The sequence below is a fragment of the Globicephala melas genome, chromosome 5, assembly GCF_963455315.2.
Source record: "Globicephala melas chromosome 5, mGloMel1.2, whole genome shotgun sequence".
Classification (NCBI taxonomy): Eukaryota; Metazoa; Chordata; class Mammalia; order Artiodactyla; family Delphinidae; genus Globicephala; species Globicephala melas.
In genome coordinates this window covers 122,888,023-122,904,227 of record NC_083318.1, presented here as the reverse complement: position 1 = coordinate 122,904,227, position 16,205 = coordinate 122,888,023, and positions in this window count along the sequence as shown.

The window sequence follows — 16,205 nt, the reverse complement described above, 5'->3', positions numbered from 1 at the left end:
ACCGAAGAAATGTTCTCCTAAAACAGCCACAGGGCAGGATAATGCATAACAAAGTACTAATTTTAAGCATTTATAAAATTTGTTGATTTCCGACAGCTCTCTGAAGCAGAAATTATGATCAATACACCCACACCTGAAAACAAATTAACAATGAGTCAATATTTATTTTGTGCTCTTTTGGCCAAAGCCTATGCAAGTGGCCTTTAGATACAGTAAGCAAACTTTCCTTACAGTGATCTGTGAAATAGGTATTATTATTAATGCCCTCAATCTACAGAAAAGGAAATTGACGTTCAGGTTAATCATTTATTTGGGGCTGTGTTTTTAAAATTTGGCTTGAGCGTGGCTAGAAATTTGTGGTAGGTTCTCTTCCTACCAGGTTGCTAGGACAGTAAATGTTAGTTGGAGCCGTGGTGTCCATCATTGCCCCCGTTTGTTAAGAGTGTATCTGAGAATGAAGCCAATGCGGGGAAAAGCATGAGGGAAAGGTGGAGAGAAACTGGCTCCTGAAGATATTTGAATCTCTAAATCCTGCTGAGCCTGGAGCTGGACCTGCTTTTACGTTTCTCCTGATTTGCTTAATTAGGTATGAATGAGGTTCCTGTCACTTTTAAATGAAAAGGTAACTAATGTAGCTCTCACATATCAGAAACCTACTCTGTACCAGGTCCTTCAAGTATATTAGAGTATAAACCGTGTGATGTGAGGGACCTGTCTATTTTTATCCATAACACTTATCACCATCTACTCCACTACATATATTACTTTTTTTTTTTTTTTTTGGTACGCGGGCCTCTCACTGTTGTGGCCTCTCCCGTTGCGGAGCGCAGGCTCCGGACGCGCAGGCTCAGTGGCCATGGCTCCCGGGCCCAGCCGCTCCGCGACATGTGGGATCTTCCCGGACTGGGGCACGAACCCGCGTCCCCTGCATCGGCAGGCGGACTCTCAACCACTGCGCCACCAGGGAAGCCCTATATACTGCTTATTTAATTGGCTTGTGTGCATCCTTACCCCTCAAAAGAAGGTAAGTCCCAGGTCTGTTTCATTCACTCCTGCATGTCCAGCTCTTGGTACAAAGCCTCAAGGCCATGCTTAGTGAGCTGGGGAGCAATGAGAGCTCTAAGCAGAGGAGTGACATGACCTGACTTACTGTTTCAAGAAGGTTACTCTGTGTTGAGAAGAGACCAAAGGGGTGAAGAGAGGAAGAAAGGAAAACCATTTGGAGGCTATGGCAATATCCAGGCAGGAGATGAGAGTGACTTGGATCAGGGTGAAAGCAAAGGAGACAGTGGGAAATGTTCTGATACTGGACATATTTAGAGGAAGAATCACCTGGATTTGGTATCAAATTAGATACGGAGATGAGAAAAAGGGAGAAACTGAAGATAACTTCAGGGATTTTGACTTAATTGTGCAGGTGTCTCTTTCGTCTCCATAAATTGATTTGTTTAAGGGTCATCACATCCTCCTTGACTGTTATTAATTTAGAAAAAGACATGTGACCTTCACGATAGCCAATGGGGTATGGCAGGACATCTGCTGGGAGCATCTCCATAAATGAACCACAGGAAGAGAGTCACCTTCTCTTTCCTCTGGATGAGTTGTGTCTGGATGTGCTACCTGGAACATCTGTAGCATCTTGATACCAGCCTGAGAATGAGACCAACCTGGAGACTGGCAGAGCTGAGAGGTGGAAAGAACCAGCATCTTGGGTGACATCAGTAGGCCCCTGAGTCAACCAAGCCTAGCTCTGAACTTCCTCATTATGAGATGCTATATTTGTATATTATTTAAGACAGTTTAAGGCAGGATTTCTGTTACTTACAACTTAAAGCGTCCTGATCCAGGACCCTCATTTGTAAGTTTTACGGTTTTACAGGTTTCTTTTTAGAATGAAGTACCAAAGGATTTAGAAATGTTTCCAGTGTGTCCAAAACAATATACCCTACATTATTACACTCTTGGCTGGAGGAAAAAGATTTGACAGGAGGGAAAAGGCTGGATAGGAAACCAATTCCACAGTTACAGCAGGTAACAAATTACACATACATTGATTTATGACATGAAAGGAAACAAATCAGTTGAGGAATTGTGAGTGCAAAGCTACAGTGCCCTAGAGCAGTGTTTTTCCAACTGCAGTGTGTGACCTGCTCGTCACAGGTCATATGAACAATTTAGTGAGTCTAGACTAGCATTTAAAAAATGAAATAGAACAAATAGAATAGGACAGAATAGAAAAGAATAGAAATTACCAGAGCACATAGTAAGGATTATTACCTCGTGGACCTTTTGTTTCCGATTTATACTTATTTATGTGTCTACCATGTAACACGTGTGCCTTGTCGTGGGTCATGGCCAAAAAGGCTTGAGAAATACTATCCAGGAATACAGAGAGACGCTGACCATCTCTCTTTACACACAGCTCTCTAAACCACCAGCACTGACTGGTTGATCTGCTTTAATTACACAAATAAATTTAACATCTTTTCTAATGAAAACATATTCTATTCATGTGACTGTAATAAAATCTTCCTTCTCAGATAAAAATGGTGCTTCAGACGCATGGAACAGGGGACCAGGACGACAGGTGAGCCCGTGCAAGGCCCTTGGGTGTCGGGCTGCGTTGCTCCATGGAGCTCGCTCTTGCGTTCTCTCCCAGGAGTCTCTCTGAACATCTTTGGTTTCTATGTGATTCTTGCTTCTTATGTTGACATGAGGGGAGGAGGCAAAAGAGGTTTATTTTCATCGCATTGTTGGTGAAAGTGCCCTCGTATTGGTGTAGATTCTTATTAAAGCTGATTATTTTTAATTCCAAAGAGATTAGAAGCCACTCCCCAAATTTCAACTCCCAGTGCAGTTAGTTGTTCATGAGGCAGCCCATCATGAGCACATGTTCCCATCAAGTGGCCCCACTTGTTCTGAGAGCTCTTATAAATCATACCTATTCATGATACGGAAGGCTTGTTAAGGTAAGGGGCCTGGGCTTTGGGTCGCATTTCCTCATCCCACCTCTAATTTCAGTGCAAGGCCGATGGACAGTTCCACGCAGGCTTGGACCTCCTCAGGTACCCACCTGTGGTACCCTCAGGGCCCAATATCTGCCAAAGAACACCTGCCTGTGCATCTGTCAGTCCAGAACACCTGCCTGTGCACTTAACACTCCTGGGAGCAATCCTCAAAGAAGAGGGATGGATGCTGATGGACGTATACTCCAGCCTCCTGTCCTTCCAGGGACAGTCCCAGGAGGAACTTCATATGCTCCTCAAAGGCCCTTGAATCTCAGAAACTGAATCTCCATTGCCTACAGCTGGACCTTGAGGATACACCCTTACGTTGACTTTCCCTTCTTCCTTGTCCCACTCTCCCTTTTCCCTCCCTTCTGCTCCTTGGGATAACCTCCCAAACAAAATACCTGCACCCAAGTCCTTGGGTGGGACTCTGATTTTAGGGGAACTAGAAGAGAATCTAAACTAAGCAGAATCGAATTGACTTAAGGAACAACACATCTAAAGAAATTATTTCATGAACCCAAACAAAGCCTTCATAACATGATATACATATATACAATGACTTTAAAAGAATAGGAAGGCATCTGGTAACAGAAATACTTGGGGGAGTCATCCTCAGAAGAACAAAAGAAATTGATGTGGAAATTTAGAAATCAGTAGCAAAATTTAGAAATCTTATGGAAAAGAGGTTAGTTGTCTTTGAATCCATTTCTTATCCACCTGGGAGCTGAAAAAGTCAAAAAGTGGGTGGGCAGCATTGGAGAACAGTGCAAAGTTACACCAGGGATACCCTTAAAACCCAACCACTCGTTGGCTCTCTTCATCTCTCTTCATCTCATCTCTTCAGAGAGATGCCAACAAAGGCTAGTTACTTTTCACGCTAGATCATATCTCCAGGTAAAACCAGGGAACTAGAATGTGAAAATCTATTCCGAGGAGCAATCTTCCACAAATAAAGGTCCAATATAAGAAAAGAGGGAAACATTTATAAAATAAGTGATTTTAAAATTTTTATAAATATGACGCGATAAATATTTTTGATTCAGAAAAATCACTAATTTTAAGAAATTTGGAAGGCAATTTTAATCAGTAAAAGCTCTAAGGTACAAATATATATTTGAGTGCCAAAATACAATATCACCTTCAAATACTCACAGAAATACAATCATTGGTTTAGTTTACTAAACCAATGCTTAAAAGAGTTCCTTAGACAACTTGGTCTAGTAAAAAGTTTAAAACAGCTTATATCGGTTTTCAATGTAAGCTGTGATATCGCTTATTTTTCAGTTAATGAATGCTTAAAATCGTATTTTGTTGTAAGAATTTTAGGTATCTTTCTGTGCATCTCTTTACATTTTCTGTGAAGAAAAAGATATTTTTAAAGTGGTAAATCCTTGTTCAACCGTGTTTTAAAATATCTCAAATGATGTTTTAGTGATGTCTAGATTAATGAATGTCTCTTGCCCTGACACGTACTGACAGAGTATGACACACAAAGTCTGAGAACCTATCATTTTTTCCTATATTTAATATTGGTCAGGCCCCTATTAACGTTGAGTCAAGTTCTGGTTTCTGAATTTCTAGAGAGCTGTAGAGGACTTGGAAAAGGTCCAAAGAGAAACAACAAAAACCATTAAAAGGATGGAGGAGAAGACCTCTGAGGAAATGTTAAAGACGCTGAACTGGCTTCACCTTGAAAATTGCAGGCCAAGGACTGATTTAATAACTTTCTTCGAGAACAGGATGGTTTATTTGGCGGAGGATGCTAGCTGGCTTTTCTCCATCTCTACAGAGATGAAAACCAGACAAAATCGGATTAGAATGCAACAAGAGAGTCCTCTTTGACCTAAGGCAGAACTCAGCTGCAAAGGTGATTAAACTCTGTCATTACCAGCACTGGAGAGCTTTGAAAATATGTTCAACAACCATTAGCTATGGGAGTTTAGGCAACTCACTGGAGAAGGAAATCCCTTTCAACCCTATGCTTCCATGTATTTGAATTCTCAAAAGCCAGGTTAAAAGATTTACCCAGTGCAGAGGGGAGCCCAGATTTCCCTCACCTGGGAACAAGGTCACCAGAATATATCATCTTTCATTCTGAAGCTAGAAAGATTTCACATAAAATGAATGATATTAGCCATATGCTGAAGTAATGCAACTCTGAGTTGGTTTACAAATATTACTAATAAACGTAGTATTTCCCAAATTTCATAAAGAAATGAATGGAAACCATGTTGAAACGTATCTAAGAGAAACTGTGATTTAATCATATTCATTGCACATCTACTGAACACCTGCTATGCTTCAAGCAGTGTGCCAGGTACTGGAGATTCCAAGTCAAATCTGACTTGGTCACTGATCCCCGGATGGGTTACAATCTGGTGAGGAGAGAGAGATGCTACTGGCTAATCCTATGATAGTGAGAAGGGCAGCCAGCTGTGGAGGCACCTGAGTAAAACTCCTAGTCCAGAAGGGATATTCTGGGAAGGTTTCCTGAGAAGGGGCCCTGAGGATGAGCTTTGGAAATAGATGTGAAATTGGCACAGGAAGGATTTCTTCTAGAGAAGAAGGTGGATTAAAGGAAGGATATAATACCCAAAGCGAGTCTGTGCTCGGTGCTATGTGCCAGGTACCATATCAAGTGCTTAATCAGCATGATTTCTTTGAATCATCATGACCTCCCTCACTTACTCACGCATCAGACTTCTGAGTGGCTGCTGTGTTCCAGGGAATGAACACAGATTCTGTTTTCCGAGAGCTTAGCCCAGTGGGGCATGCTATACAATAATCAAATAATCATAAAAGTGTGATGAATGGAAAAGGAAAAAAAGTTGTTAATTGCAATACAGCAATTTCCCTCACTCTTTCAACAATCAAAGAGAATTCTGCTTTTGCCTTCTAAGCTTCTCCCATCTCACTCCCTCCCCTGCCCCACTCCAAGAAAAATTCTTTCTCTGTCAGCTGGGTTCCTGAGCTGTTGTGATGCCAAATATAATTAACAGGGGAAAAGAGAATAGACTTTAGAAGTAAGGGTGAGCTATTTGTTCAAGAAAAGAACAGAGGCAGATGGAAATAATTTATTAAAAAATGAAATGTTATTTTATTTTATAACATAAAAAGTCATCTCAAAAGATGACTTGTGAGATGGACATTTACGTATGAGTAAGATTCTATGGTAGGGGAGGTATGAAAGTGGTGGAAGCAGTGTTCAAAAAGGATGGATGTGGGAAAGTGGATGGTGCTCAGAAAACTACAGGTTTTCCAGTCTGGCTGAGGCAGAGGGTACATGTTAGGAACATAAGACAGAAGTTAGAATATTTGGTGACTATCATACAAGATGCAAGCTGAGGAATGTCTACTTAATTGAAGGTTTTTGAGCAGGTATATAATAAAACTGAGGTTGTATTTTGGGGAAAGTCATCTGGCAGTCACATAGTATAAATTATCCTTGGAAAGACTGACTTTGCACTCACTGAGAAATCTTCTTGCTGGAAATTTTTTTCTTAAGTAGATTCTCATACCGGCAAGCAAGTACACTGACCAGCTGACAAAATATGCCTAGTTGGCAGTCATATTTCTCAGGGTAAATTAATATAATCTATGGTTTATAAATCAGTCCATTCATGTATTCCTCAATCGACTTGCTTATTACTTTAAAATGCATTTCCTTCTACATGGATCTAAGAACACTTATAAACATGTACAAAACATGTACATTTATTTACTGCAAATACAGCAGCAAATAAATCAGAAGTGAAAATCAAAAACCATATAGGGGAAATGGAAAGGCAATTATCTAGGATCAGGATCTAGAATAAGATGGTAAATTCAAACATTACATTAGCTCTAGCTTCCTAAAAGCCCAGGCATAAAGGGAATCTGAATAGTGTAGTTCTTAATGCCTAATGAAAGAAATTTTATTAGTTTTTTAGGTGAGACACGCTTTTTCTTCCTGGAGTCTAATAGAAAATTAGCATATATTTTTAGTGAAGTCCAGTTTTTAGACAATGAAAAATCAAACTTCACATAGTCATTTCTTTTCTTTTTAAATTTGTTTATTTATTTATTTTTGGCTGCATTGGGTCTTCGTTGCTGCATGCGGGCTTTCTCTAGTTGTGGCGAGCAGGGGCTACTCTTTGTTGAGGTGCACAGGCTTCTCATTGCAGTGGCTTCTCTTGTTGTGGAGCACAGGCTCTAGGCACATGGGCTTCAGTAGTTGTGGCACACGGGCTCAGTAGTTGTGGCTCATGGGCTCTACAGCACAGGCTCAGTAGTTGTGGCGCTCGGGCTTAGTTGCTTGCGGCATGTGGGATCTTCCCGGGCCAGGGATCAAACCCTTGTCCCCTGCATGGGCAGGTGGATTCTTAACCACTGTGCCACCTAGGAAGTCCCATAGCTCACTGTTCTGATTTCCAGGATTATTAGTAAAGAATTTTATCTTTTCAAATGCTTTTTGGCCATTCAGGTATGCTCTTCTGTGAACTGCCTTAACAAATCCTTCACCCATTTTCATAACTGGTAATTTTTTTCCCCTACTGATTTGCATCAGTACCATTTTGTGGTCTTATTATAATCTATATTTGGATTACATAAATTTTAAATATGTTCTCTTGTCTGTGACTTGTTTTCAAAAATATTGGTGGTATCTTTGGTCTACAGAAGTTTCAAACGACACAACCCTGAAATCTAAAATAAGACAAAACTCACCCAACTGATACATATTTCCTACATTTTGTTAGATAAACACAATCCTCCTTTTGCTAATTTTGTTACTCTTGAGAGAGTAAAGTTTGGGATGAGACATTAGCTGGGGCAAAGGAAATGAGCCTGCCTTCAGGACTATCTACATAGAGCAGCCTGGGGTAGGGGCCTAGTGGGCTACAGCACCGGGGGATCTAAAGTTCCTTCTCATCAGCCTGAAAAGAAATTGCTGTAAAACACACTGTCAGGCATCAAAGAAGACCTGAAACTTTTTTCAAATTATATTATGCTCTAGAGAACACTGAAAAAAGTTGTTTTTCAGAAGCTGATGGCTCAGATTAGAAGGGCATAAATTTCAGTTTCCAGTAAGCTTGCACTGACCTTTCCTCAATAACAGGATGTACCATATGGCAAGGTATGTTTACATTCACTTGTGACAGTGCCCTGGCTCTGTTTCACTTCCTCTGACTAATATCCCCAAATTCACTCTTCTAAAACACTTTCCATTTCTTTCCAACAATTATCAGTTAGATATCTTGGTAGGAAAAAAAAAAAAACCTAAATAATAAAAATTACAAAATTCCCAGGGATAGATTTAGCAAAAAACATCCAGATGCACTTTACTGAGGACCATACAAGATTTTATTTACTAGAGAGAAATGCTGTGTCCCTGAATGGGGACAGTCATTAGTGAAAAGACATCAATTATCCCCAGATTAATGTATGTATGCTTAACATAATTACCAATAAAAATGCATCTGAAAAATGAACTAGGAAGAATAGCCATAATACTTCCAAAAACAAGAGTAATAAATTATAACTGCCTTGGCAGATCTTTAAATTGCAAAACTGGTGCCAAAACACAAAGTCCAAAAGCATGTAAAAAAAAAAATTAAATGATGAATGTGACTTTTGAAATCAGTTCAGAAGGGACTGACAATTCAATATATGACGTGAATAACCATTTAACCAACATAAAGTCAGATGACTACATCACACCATCTGCCAGAATAAATTCCAGAAGAATTAAAGGGTTAATTTTTTTTTTTAAACGAAGCCATTTTCTAAAGAATACAGAGTTCGTTACTTATATATCCTTGGGAGTATAAGTGGCCTTTCTAAGAAAAGCCAGCGATTATAATAGAAAAACTCCATAGAAATGATTCCAAAGTTTCTTCATGTTCATAATGATGACAGTGATAAAGTTGAAAGAAAAATTATAAGCTTATCTTTATCTTTAAAATACAAATAAGTATTCTGTCTAAAGGATGCATTCTGAAGGTTGACAGAGTTTTAAGGGGAGGAAAGGGAGAACATTCACTTTTTACTTTGTACATTTTAAAAAAGAAGAAAATGTGGTGGGACAATGGGATATTTTGACGTTACTTTCTCTGTATTTTCCAGGTTTTAATTTTCCTGTAATAAACACACACTACTAATCTGTTTATCAAAAGAAAAAAACACCCATCTTTTTAAAGTCACTCTAAAGCTTTAAAGCAGGTTAAAGGCTAAAGTAACTCTAAAAAAGGAACACTCTTGGACTTTCCTGGTGGTGCGGTGGTTAAGAATCTGCCTGTTAATGCAAAGGACACAAGTTTGAGCCCTGGTCCGGGAAAATCCCACATTCTGTGGAGCAACTAAACCCGTGCACCATAACTACTGAGCCTGTGCTCTAGAGCCCACGAGCCACAACTACTGAGCCCACATGCCACAACTACTGAAGCCTGTGTGGCTAGAGCCCGTGCTCTGCAACAAGAGAAGCCACCACAATGAGAAGCTCACGCACCACAACGAAGAGTAGCCCCCACTTGCCACAACTAGAGAAAGCCCACACAGAGCAACGAAGACCCAAAGCAGCCAAAAATAAATAAATTACATAAATAAATTTATTAATAAATAAATAAATAAAATTTAAAAGAAACACTCTTAAAAATCAATTTTAAAAAGCCAGAACAGAAGCAAGAAGAACTACAATTCTGCAGCCTGTGGAACAAAAACCACATTCACAGAAATATAGACAAGATGAAAAGGCAAAGGGTTATGTCCCAGATGAAGGAAAAAGATAAAACACCAGAAACACAACTAAATGAAGTAGAGATAGGCAACCTTCTAGAAAAACAATTCAGAAAAATGATAGTGAAGATGATCCAGGACCTCGGAAAAAGAATGGAGGCAAAGATCAAGAAGATGCAAGAAATGTTTAACAAGGACCTAGAAGAATTAAAGAACAAACTAACAGAGATGAACAATACAATAACTGAAATGAAAACTACACTAGAAGGAATCAATAGCAGAATAACTGAGGCAGAAGAACAGATAAGTGACCTGGAAGACAGAAGGGTGGAATTCACTGCTGCGGAACAGAATAAAGAAAAAATAATGAAAAGAAATGAAGACAGCCTAAGACACCTCTGAGACAATATTAAAAGCAACAACACTTGCATTAAAGGGGTCCCAGAAGGAGAAGAGAGAGAGAAAGGACCCAAGAAAATATTTGAAGAGGTTATAGTCAAAAACTTCCCTAACATGGGAAGGAAATAGCCATCCAAGTCCAGGAAGCAAAGAGAGTCCCATACAGGCTAAACCCAAGGAGAAACACACCGAGACACATAGTAATCAAATTGGCAAAAATTAAAGACAAAGAAAAATTATTGAAAGCAGCAAGGGAAAAACAACAAATAACATACAAGGGAACTCCCATAAGGTTTACAGCTGATTTCTCAGCAGAAACTCTACAGGCCAGAAGGGAGTGGCATGACATATTTAAAGTAATGAAAGGGAAGAACCTACAACCAAGATTACTCTATGCGGCAAGGATCTCATTCAGATTCGATGGAGAAAGAAAAAGCTTTACAGACAAGCAAAAGCTAAGAGGATTCAGCACCACCAAACCAGCTCTACAACAAATGCTAAAGGAACTCTTCTAAATGGGAAACACAAGAGAAGAAAAGGACCTACCAAAACAAACCCAGGGCTTCCCTGGTGGCACAGTGGTTGAGAGTCCGCCTGCCGATGCAGGGGACACGGGTTCGTGCCCCGGTCTGGGAAGATCCCACATGCTGCGGAGCGGCTGGGCCCGTGAGCCATGGCCGCTGAGCCTGCGTTTCTGGGGGCTGTGCTCCACAATGGGAGAGGCCCGCGTACCAAAATAAACAAACAAACAAACCCTAAACAATTAAGAAAATGGTAATAGGAACATACATATCGATAATTACCTTAAACATGAATGGATTAAATGCTCCAACCAAAAGACACGGGCTTGCCGAATGGATACAAAAACAAGACCCATGTATATGCTGTCTACAAGAAACCCACTTCAGATCTAGAGACACATACAGACTGAAAGTGAAGGGATGGAAAAAGATATTCCATGCAAATGGAAATCAAAAGAAAGCTGGAGTAGCAATACTCATATCAGATAAAATAGAGTTAAAAATAAAGAATGTTACAAGAGACAAGGAAGGACACACATAATGATCAAGGGATCAATCCAAGAACAAGATATAACAATTATAAATATGTATGCACCCAACACAGGAGCACCTCAATACATAAGGTAACCGCTAACAGCTATAAAAGAGGAAATCGACAGTAACACAATAATAGTGGGGGACTTTAACACCTCACTTATACCAATGGACAGGTCATCCAAACAGAAAATGAATAAGGAAGGACAAGCTTTAAATGACACAAAAGACCAGATAGATATAGTTGATATTTATAGGACATTCCATCCAAAAACAGCAGATTACACTTTCTTCTCAAGTGCGCACGGAACATTCTCCAGGATAGATCACATCTTGGGTCACAAATCAAGCCTCAGTAAATTTAAGAAAATTGAAATCATATCAAGCATCTTTTCTGACCACAATGCTATGATATTAGAAATCAATTACAGGGAAAAAAATGTTAAAAACAAAAACACATGGAGGCTAAACAGTATATTACTAAATTCCAAGATATCACTGAAGAAGTCAAAGAGGAAATCAAAAAATACCTAGAGACAAATGACAATGAAAGCACGATGATCCAAAACCTATGGGATGCTGCAAAAGCAGTTCCAAGAAGGAAGTTTATAGCTATACAAGCCTACCTCAAGAAACAAGAAAAATCTCAAATAAACAATCTAACATTACACCTAAAGGTACTAGAGAAAGAAGAACAATCAAAACCCAAAGTTAGCAGAAGGAAAGAAATCATAAAGATCAGAGCAGAAATAAATGAAATAGAAACAAAGAAAACAACAGGAAAGATCAATAAAACTAAAAGCTGGTTCTTTGAGAAGATAAACAAAATTGATAAACCATTTGCCAGACTCATCAAGAAAAAGAGGGAGAGGACTCAAACCAAAAAAATTAGAAATGAAAGAGGAGAAGTTAAAAGAGACACCACAGAAATACAAAGCATCCTAAGAGACTACTACAAGCAACTCTATGCCAATAAAATGGACACCCGGAAGAAATAGACAAATTCTTAGAAACGTATAACCTTCCAAGACTGAACCAGGAAGAAGGAGAAAATATGAACAGACGAATCACAAGGAATGAAATTGAAACTGATTAAAAATCTTCCAACAAACAAAAATCCAGGACCAGATGGCTTCACAGGTGAATTCTATCAAACATTTAGAGAAAAGCTAACACCTATCCTTCTCAAACTCTTCCAAAAAATTGCAGAGGAAGGAACACTCCCAAACTCATTTTATGAGGCCACTATCACCCTTATACCAAAACCAGACAAAGATACTACAAAAAAAGAAAATTACAGACCAATATCACTGATGAATCTAGATGCAAAAATCCTCAACAAAATACTAGCAAACAGAATCCAACACCACATTAAAAGGATCATGCACCATGATCAAGTGGGATTTATCCCAGGGATGCAAGGATTCTTCAATATATGCAAATCAATCAATGTGATACACCATATTAACAAACTGAATAAAAACTATATGATCATCTCAATAGATGCAGATAAAGCTTTTGATAAAATTCAATACCCATTTATGATAAAAACTCTCCAGAAAGTGGGCATAGAGGGAAACTACCTCAACATAATAAAGGCCATATTTGACAAACCCACAGCCAACATCATTCTCAATGGTGAAAAACTGAAAGCATTTCCTCTAAGATCAGGAACAAGACAAGGATGCCCACTCTCACCACTATTATTCAGCCTACTTTTGGAAGTCCTAGCCATGGCAATGAGAGAAGAAAAAGAAATAAAAGGAATACAAATTGGAAAAGAAGAAGTAAAACTGACATTGTTTGCAGATGACATGGTACTATACATAGAGAATCCTAAAGATGCTACCAGAAAACTACTAGAGCTAATCAATGAATTTGGTAAAGTTGCAGGATACAAAATTAATGCACAGAAATCTCTTGCATTCCTATACACTAATGAGGAAAAATGTGAAAGAGACATTAAGGAAACACTCCCATTTACCACTGCAACAAGAAGAATAAAATGTCTAGGAATAAACCTACCTAGGGAGACAAAAGACCTGTATGCAGAAAAGTATAAGACACTGATGAAAGTAATTGAACATGATGCCAACAGATGGAGAGATATACCATGTTCTTGGACTGGAAGAATCAACATTGTGAAAATAACTATACTACCCAAAGCAATCTACAGATTCAATGCAATCCCTATCAAATTACCAATGGCATTTTTTACAGAACTAGAAGAAAAAAATCTTAAAATTTGTATGGAGACACAAAAGACCCTGAATAACCAAAGCAGTCTTGAGCAAAAAAAACGGAACTGGGGAAATCAGACTCCCTGACTTCAGACTATACTACAAAGCTACAGTAATCAAGACAGTATGGTACTGGCACAACAACAGAAATATAGCTCAATGGCACAGGATATAATGCCCAGAGATAAACCCAGGCATCTATGGTCAACTAATCTATGACAAAGGAGGCAAGGATATACAATGGAGAAAAGACAGTCTCTTCAATAAGTGATGCTGGGAAAATGGGACAGCTACATGTAAAAGAATGAAATTAGAACACTCCCTAACACCATACACAAAAATAAACTCAAAATGGATTCGAGACCTAAATGGAAGACCAGACACTATAAAACTCTTAGAGGAAAAGATAGGAAGAACACTCTTTGACATAAATCACAGCAAGATCTATCTTGACCCACCTCCTAGAGTAATGGAAATAAAAACAAAAGTAAACAAATGGGACCTAATTAAACTTAAAAGCTTTTGCACAGCAAAGGAAACTACAAACAAGATGAAAAGACAACCCTCAGAATGGGAGAAAATATTTGCAAATGAATCAACGGACAAAGGATTCATCTCCAAAACATATAAACAGCTCATGCAGCTCAATATTAAAAAGAGAAACAACCCAATCAAAAAATGGGCAGAAGACCTAAATAGACATTTCTCCAAAGAAGACATACAGATGGCCAAGAAGCACATGAAAAGCTGCTCAACATCACTAATTATTAGAGAAATGCAAATCAAAACTACAATAAGGAATCACCTCACACTAGTTAGAATGGGCATCATCAGAAAATCTACAAACAAGAAGGAGAGGGTGTGGAGAAAAGGGAACCCTCTTGCACTGTTGGTGGGAATGTAAATTGATACAGCCACTATGGAGAACAGTATGGAGGTTCCTTAAAAAACTAAAAATAGAATTGCCATATGACCCAGCAATCCCACTACTGGGCATATACCCTGAGAAAAACCATAATTCAAAAAGACACATGCACCCCAATGTTCAGTGCAGCACTATTTACAATAGTCAGGTCATGGAAGCAACCTAAATGCCCATCGACAGACAAATGGATAAAGAAGTTGTGGTACATATATACTATGGAATATTACTCAGCCATGAAAAGCAACAAAATTGGGTCATTTATAGAGATGCGGGTGGATCTAGAGACTGTCATGAAGAGTGAAGTAAGTCAGAAAGAGAAAAACAAATATCATACATTAATGCATTTATGTGAACCTAGAATAATGATACAGATGAACCGGTTTGCAGGACAGAAATAGAGACACAGATGTAGACAACAAACGTATGGACACCAAGGAGGGAAGGCGGCAGGGGGTGGGGGTGGGGGTGGGATGAATTGGGAGATTGGGGTTGACATGTGTACACTAATATATATAAAATGGATAGCTAATAAGAACCTGCTGTATAAAAAAAGAAATTAATTTTTTTAAAAAAGCCAGTTATCCCAACTGAAAAATAGGGAAAGGACAGGAGTATTAAAAAACAGTTCATAAAGGAAGTAAAAATGGCCCATAAGCATCATAAACTACATTTAATTTCACTAGTAATCAACGAAATACAAATTAAAATAATCCTGAGATCTCATAGTTGTCTGTGAAATTGGCAAAGAATAAAGAGAAAATGAATGCTCAGAGCTGGTAAGGGTTTGCGGAAACATGCTCGGAAGCAGTGCTGTTGAGAACACGAATTTGCACAACGGTTTCAAAGGGCAATTTGGCGAATATATCAAAAGTCTTAAGATGTGCTACCCAATTTCTGTCTTCAGAAATTTTTCCAAAGAAAAGAATTAAACACGTGCACAAAGACTCAAAGTATTGTTTGTAATAATGAAAACTGGAAACTGTTTAAATATCCATCAATAGGGGAGAGGTTAAGTAAATGTTGGCAAATCTACAAAAGTGGAATACTGTTCAATCCTTAAATAATTATGTAAATCTATAATTATTCAAATGGAAAGATGGTCACAAAATAGTAGAAGAGGTCGGGTTATAAAACAGAATTTACAACACAATCACATTTTAAGAAGTCTGTGTGTGTGTGTGTGCGTGTGTACAAAAGCAGAGGGAAAAACCTCTGGAAGAAATGCCCACCACCCCACAATTTTTAAAGTAGTTCTGTTTAGAGGGTGGGATTACAGGTGGCTTTGCAGTTTTTCTTTCTATAATTTCCTTAATTTGATTTTTTTATTTTTTCAGTGAGCTATACATTACACTCAGAAAAAAGTAATGCTTAAACAAACTAACCAAACAAAACAAAAACCTCACCACCTGCGATGTACATCTTACCCTCTGGGGTGTCCCAGATTCTACTCCTGTTTGCCACCCAAATGTCTAACTGTTAAACACTATAGGTTCTTATTCAGACAGACCCGTGATAGAATTCAAGCCCCAACACTGGTGAGATGGATGCCTTTGGTTGAGTCTTAATCTCTCTAATGTTCAGTTGGCTTATCTGTAGTGGAGGATAGGAAATCTATGTTAGAGGGTTATTAGAGGAATCAGTGAGGTGCTGAAAATACATAGGCTGCTCTAACTTCCGTGACGCCAAGGGAAGAGTCCTCATCTCATGTGTTAAACAGAATATGCTACTGCTCTTCACAGGTATACATTCATGTAGCAAGTGCACCTTCATAATGACAAAACCAAAATGTGGGTATAAAGTTATGTCTTATAAGTATCTGAAAGTTGCTAAAATATCAACAGCTACTGAATTTAGTTATTATTGC